Source organism: Crocodylus porosus, unplaced genomic scaffold (assembly GCF_001723895.1).
Source record: "Crocodylus porosus isolate Cpor-Errol unplaced genomic scaffold, CroPor_comp1, whole genome shotgun sequence".
NCBI lineage: Eukaryota > Metazoa > Chordata > Crocodylia > Crocodylidae > Crocodylus > Crocodylus porosus.
The window spans coordinates 1,249,101-1,255,832 of record NW_017728936.1 but is presented as its reverse complement, the minus strand read 5'-3'; the positions used below and the strand labels follow the sequence as shown (position 1 = coordinate 1,255,832).

Sequence of the window (6,732 nt, the reverse complement as noted above, 5' to 3'; positions counted from 1 at the left end):
GAAACTATGAACCTTCAGCTTTCACCCATGAGCATCCTCCATGTGCTTCTCTCACCTCTCTCCCACCTCAGTTTACACTACTCGTTTCCCCACGTAGCTTCCCTCGCATAGACTTCCCAGGACTGGTCAGATGCAGGTTCCAGTGCAGTAGAACCACTGACTTCTGCCAAAGATCAAATCCGTTTCCAAAAACAAGCATACACAGAAAACTTCAGTCTCAGGCACTGTCAGGCTCTAATCAGTAACCATTTCCACAATATTTATTCCCCACGTATCAGAGCCTTGCAAGAATTAAGCCTCACAACCTCCCAAATGAAGCAGGGAAGAGTTACCTTGCCCATTTTACAGGCAGCAAAGTCAAACACTTACTCAAGATACTTCAGTTTTCATACTCTGGGCATTATATCCTTACCACTAGTCTGACCACACACACCTCTACCTCATTAGCCTTCCAGGTCTCTTAACACAAAACAGTAACTAGCTTTAGATTAGATATTTGTATTGGCCTTATACCATGAAAAGGATAACCCAGGTTTCAATTAAGGGTAGAGACGACGCCATGTCTAGTGTTCAAGAAACTCTAAACTAATTCACAACCTCCCAAAAGTGCTCAAGCCGCAAAAACTTCAAAACACTCACTGAAATAATACAGTTCTGAAAGACATGCACAGGTTTTTGTGACCACCCTCTGAAATTGGCCAATTGAAAGAAGAAATGAAGCAATCCTCCTGCAATCCACCACTTTATGCAACAGATTTAACAATGAGCTTCCATGTTTACAAACAGCTTGTAATCACTAATTCCTCTCTCCACAGGGCTTTGCAGGAAGCAGCTTTACCTTTACTTCAAGAGGCGAAGCCTCCCATTGTGAGGCATTTCCACCAAGTGATTGCCTACATGCCATAGACAGAGCCACTCCTTCATGCATGAATCTGACTGTTGGGGAATCGCATAACGCCCCAGCTCAGTGCTGGACACAGAGCTTGCCTGAACCAATGTGTAAAATTTAAATGACTAAATTATAATATCAGTGCCTTTTGCACAAGAATGTAAACTCATGACTGGGACCATATGAAACTTAACAATACAGTTAATTTCATCTCTGGCCAACTTTTTTAAACCGATTATGAATAAGTTCCCCTTTCAAAGCGATTGCCTCTCCCTTGTTATCAGATCCCTCATCAATCTAGATGTCTATGCCAGCTGGAAAATATTTTGGGTTCTGCTCTGTTATCACAATAACCTATACAGTGTCTTACAATTCATGGTCTAACGCATTCAATTCAAGTACTCAAGTCCTACTGCAGTTAAATAAAGTCGTATACCCCTGGTTTAGGGTGTTGGGATCAAGCAATCAAGCCATACCATAGTTAAGCAAATAACCTCCAGCACGATCAAAGGTTTTTGTGCACGTCAGTTTCACCCACAACAACCAGAGATGGATCCAAAAGGCTAACATTTATAACACAACCAAAGAACAATGACCCTCCATCCTGTCAGCTTTGCTCAGACCCTGATCTTTAACCCATCAAGAAAATATGCTTTGGAAAAAACAGTATAAGAACTAGACAGAGCTGCCAGCAAAGTGTGCGCAGTCCAGAAAAGACAAGAAGCCATCCTGCCACCCAGCCAACAAGTGAAGGATCCATGCTTTGAGGCTGTACAAGAACTGCTTCCTGCCTGCACTGGGTAAAGATCTCTGTGCAGCTAAAATAATATCAAGGACTAATAGTTTGTTTCATATTGGAAACGTCTTTTCCTGTTATTTAGTTTTGTAGCTTGTTTGTAGTTATTAAAACAAGCCTTTCTGCTATTCATCAACCAAGTGTTGTGCCAATTCTCAGAGTAATAGGTTAAAAATTCAGTTTCTAAGTGCAACACTCAGTCCTGCCTGCCAAGCCTGTTTTCGTCCATTCTGGAACCTGCTCTACCTCTGATCTTGATATTCATAACTTAGTTAAAATGCTGCTGATTTTAGCTTGTCCATGTGAAATGGGGCTAAGTTACAACACCATTGTATCCACATCCTCCCTTAATACAGAAAATTGTTGGTCCATGATTCCCCTACTTCCTGCCTTGGGCATATTTGTTCCCATAGAGCACCACCTCACTGCAAAAAATCAAAACGAAGAATTTATTTTTTCATCATTACAATGCAACAAATAGACTAGCCCTAGTATGGCAGTAATGCCAACTGTCACAAAATCATCATGAGACTTGGGATTTCAAAGTCAAAACAACTCTGACTCAATCTCCTGATCCAAACCTCAAATCTCTGGATTTACCCAGCTAGTAAGTGGAGGGAAAGGGGCAGGGAGGAGAAGGAAGGGGCAGAGAGTAGACTGAGGCCCCCCTGTATTGAGGTAGGGAGTGTGGCAGGAGCAGGGGCTGGGGTGAATGGGGCCCCAGGCCGGGTCATCCAGAGGTGCCAGGGAAAGCATGGGGGCAGGCATTCCGCGCAGGGCAGAGGCTGGCTGCTCGCTGCATGTTGGGGCTCTGCACCCTGCCGCCTTGCCCCAGGAGCTCAGCTGCACAATGCCACTGCCATCCACCGGGTGGGTAAGGGCCACGGGGCCACACTGCTCAGGGGCAGGAAGCACACTGAAATTGTATGGCTGAGCTCCCAGGGCAAAGGCAGCAGGGTGTAGAGCCCCAGCCTGCAGCAAGTAGCCCACCCCTGCCCCGTGGGGGAGACATGCTCCTGTGGCTGCCCCAGGGTGTGTGCTGCTGCAGGGAGCACACCCCTCTCCCGCATCTTTGGACGATCCGCCCCGGCCCTTGGGCCCCATTCACCCTTGCCCCACTCCCTCACTCACCACGAGGGTCTCAATTTCCCCCACCCCTTCCCTCTGCCTCTGCCCTTTTCTATCCAGTTACCAGCTGGGTGCCGTCTGTGTGTCTGCTTCTACTCCCAAGCCACAGCCCCCCCCAGCCCTGCCGCTGCCTCTCACTCCTGACCCACGGAACCACACATCCTGCCAGGGTGTGCAGGGACCCTCCCTCCCTGGGCTCCAAACCCCCGAGACACACCCACAGCTGCAAAACCTTCACAAATAACCCCTCCACACACACTTCAAAAATAACATCTTATGATTTACATGCCAATCTCTTGACTTTTTAGGAGTTCATCTCATGATTTTTGGCAAGGTGGGGTTGACAATATTTGTATGGTGACAACCTTTTAATCAACTTCCTTCCTGGTCCTGGGTCAGGGGATTATAATGAGGCTGTACAGTATTGTGTGCCAACTCTTACTTTGGGCCTGTGCTTGAAATCGCAAGCCCTGGTTTCATACCTTAACAACCTATGCACTGCCCCATGAACAGCTTGCTGTTGTGCCTCTTTGCTGCTCCAGGGGACAAACCTCAGAGTACCAGGTAAAAATTGGGTTTTCACAACGGTAGCAATGCTAGAGCCGATATGGGTGCATCTTTTGTGTCACAATTTTTCCCAGCTACCCCAGATGGCAGCAGCCTTCTTCTGCTGGGTCAGCACCATCCAAACTGGGGTGTAACAAGCATAACTATGTTGGCTACCGTGTGATCTCTGCACATCTCTCGCTGACACAGCCATGTCCATGCCACCAAAACTCTGCAATGCAGGCAAGGTTTTAACCCAGTGATTCTCAACCAGAGTGCCAAGACACCCTAGGATGCCATGAGATCTTTTGAAGGGCGCCACAGGAAACATGAGGAAACAAGCAAGGCATGAGATGACGAGCAGTAAGGGCAGGCTCAGGCTCTCCCTACCAGGCTGCTCCTTTGCCCCCAATGCCAGGTCCCACTGCAAGGAAGCAAGCATTGTAATAAATTCATTTTTGAAATGGAGTGCTGCTCAATTCACAAATGTAATGGAGGGTGCCTTTACATTCAAGAAACCTCGTCATACTCAAAAGACTGAGAACCACTGCCTTATCCTGTTCTCTCCGGCAAAGAGCTACGCAGTGACACAGAGGCAGAACCTCTGGACTGGGTTAGCTACAGCGACCCATCCATGAGTGCAGGTAACAAGAGCCATATGGCAACTTGCAAGGAACCAACTGCACTGAAGGGTGAGCTAAGTGATTACACTCCACTGATTTCTGAAGCCTGGAGCAGCATGCAATGAATCTGGGAAGCCAAAAGAAACCTGCAAAGCCTGGTCAAGAAGTCTATGTTACAGTTTCTAAGCCTCTGCAGGGAACAGAGTAGCTGGTATATCAAGAGCCCCAATTTCATATAAACAGAATTTCTTTGAAAAAATATCATTTTTAATTTGTGCAAACAGGCTCCACAGTGCCACAGAGGGCTGGAAGGCAGGAGGATTTCTTCTTGCCGAGTTCATTATTTACTTTACCCACAATTTCCTCTGTGAAATTTTAATGAAATGTTAGCCTAGGAAGCTAAAGAGATTAAGGGTCCCATAAGTCATCCGTATTCTAGTAAAGCAAGGCTTGCTAGACCGTGAAGATTTGGCACAACTGATGCACAGCAACAGCTTCTGATCTGAGCAGCAAGGACTGCGGTGGGGAACTAGAGCCTCGACTGATGCTAGCAGAGCACTGGCCAGCAGTTTGGACGCCAGCCTGCACCCCTCTGTGGGCTGCACAGCTGCCGCCCAGACGCAGGGGGTAAGGGGGAGCTCACATGCAGTGGTTGCAGCCACCACCCACCGCCCCATGCTGCTTCCGCTGCACATCTGGCCATGTGCCACCCCACACCCCTGCCTGCTCCACATCTGGCCTCTTCTCAGGTATTCCAATCTCTCGCCCCTTACAGGTTTAAAATGTAAATGTAAATTTTGGTCCCTGCTTTCTTATGTCACAGTGTGTTTAAGCAGCCCAGCCCCTTCCCTACTACCTCAGATCATGCACATCGCTTCAGAATCAGTTAAAGTGTCAGAGACTGTTATGACTGTGCTAGGTCTTTGGCAACACCAACACCCCGTTAAAATCCCTAGGAAAATTCAACAACTTCAAAAGTGGATCAGTCTCTGAAAACTGGACTTAAGTGCAATGCAGTTTTGTGTAAAGCCTTTGGTGGTTCAAGACCCATGGAGTTGAGAAGCTCGTCTTTCCCCTCTTCATCTCCTGTGACATTTAAGACTGGATAACAATGTCTGGGAAGAGCGGCAGGCCTTGGTGAAGGTCCATTTGGAACTTTCTCCCGCTTGATGCCTCGAGCACGAACCTAGCGGGTTTCAGGTGAGGCTGTCAGAAAGCTTGCACTTCATCAGTTTCCTTATTACAGTCTGATGTCATTTTTGTATTTTAACTAAAGCTAATCAGAAAACCGTCATGACTATTTTCTGTCAGAAAATATTTTTCCTCGATTAAAACCTCCCCCTCCAGGATTCCTTTTTAAATACATTTCACTGAACTGGTATCAGTTTTGAGGGGTGGGGGGGGAACAATAAAAATGCTGGGATGAAAACTCTTGATTTTTTCCTTTAGTATGACAGTTTCCAAAATTTATTTTATATTAAAAAAATTAAAAGAGTAAGAAAAACATTACATGTTTTGATTCATCCTGCAATAATTTTTAATTTGGTTTCCTGACATTTTGGTATTGATGTGGGAAAAAGTATTCATATATGTATGGGCATATTACATACATATTTCAAAATCTCTGATTTTTCTCAGAATTAAAAAGTTTTTTTTACTAGCCAGGTCTAATTCCAGCTGTCCCCATGCAGTTGCTGGGGCCTGAATATCCTAACTGGCTGCTTCACGCAGTTTCAAAAAGGAGCAAAGCTTGCCCCGAGTACAGAGGTTAATACCATCAGCATGATAAACCAGTCTAACCTAGAAGAAGTAAAATCAAGCACACAGTGCAACATAACTGTTTCTCATGTACATGTTGTTATTTCATTTATTGCTATGTTATTCACATGAGGCACAACTGGACAAGAAAACTGCTTTCCTGTCATTTCAAGCTTAAAATGACCATCAATTTACTGGTTATATAAACAGGGCTCACCCCACACCCAACTGCAAACAGGAATTGTTTTACAGCAAAATCAACAACAAAATGCAGCTGCCTCTGGGGTAGAACATGGCAACTGTTAAAAGCATACAACATTTCTAAATCATAGCTTAGGTTAGGGCGTGCACCATCCCAAGGCCAACTGAAAGACTGGGGGAAATTTAGGGAGGCAGAAGGGAATGATTTCAGTTGGGAGTTTTGCCAGGGCACTGCAACAGAAAGGGCTTTTGTGGAATCTTTACTAAGCAGAAGTCAGCAGGGCTCAGGTTTGGGGCTGCAGCAGAAAGAGCAAACTAAGCATTCCCCACAACAACCCTCATCATCCCCAAACACAGGCAGACAAAGAAGTAGTGCAGCATAGTACCTTGCCCAGAGCACACAATATTAATCCATGGGAGAACAGAGATTAGACCTCAGGAGTTCCTGGTTTCAAAAACCTCATGCAAACTACTCAAAGGTAGTCTTCATCTTTCACGTTGAGTGTCTGGCAGACCCCATCTGTGAGGCACAACAGAAGCTAGTGTTGCACTAACAGAGGCAAGCCACCATTCTATCATTCTGAATGCTGCTTGTTTAGTTTCTGATGTGTAACATTTGGCAACTTTGATCCACTGGAGCCAAGATATGACCTCTTAGATGCAAGGACTGAGTCCCAGAATGAAGTGCTGTACCCTGCGGAACATGCTGCCTACAAGGGTGGTGCTAAACCAGCATCTAGTCCTCCTCAGCACAGCTAGTCTGCTTGCACCAGACTTCATTTTATTTTTAA

The 6,732-nt window shown here is 45.9% G+C and overlaps 1 protein-coding gene across 1 annotated transcript in view; it reads right to left on the bottom strand.

Annotated features, from left to right (window-relative positions):
- The window catches only part of DCPS (decapping enzyme, scavenger), a 70,900-nt gene that overhangs the window by 50,817 nt on the left and 13,351 nt on the right, over positions 1–6,732 (bottom strand). The window lies entirely within an intron of this gene.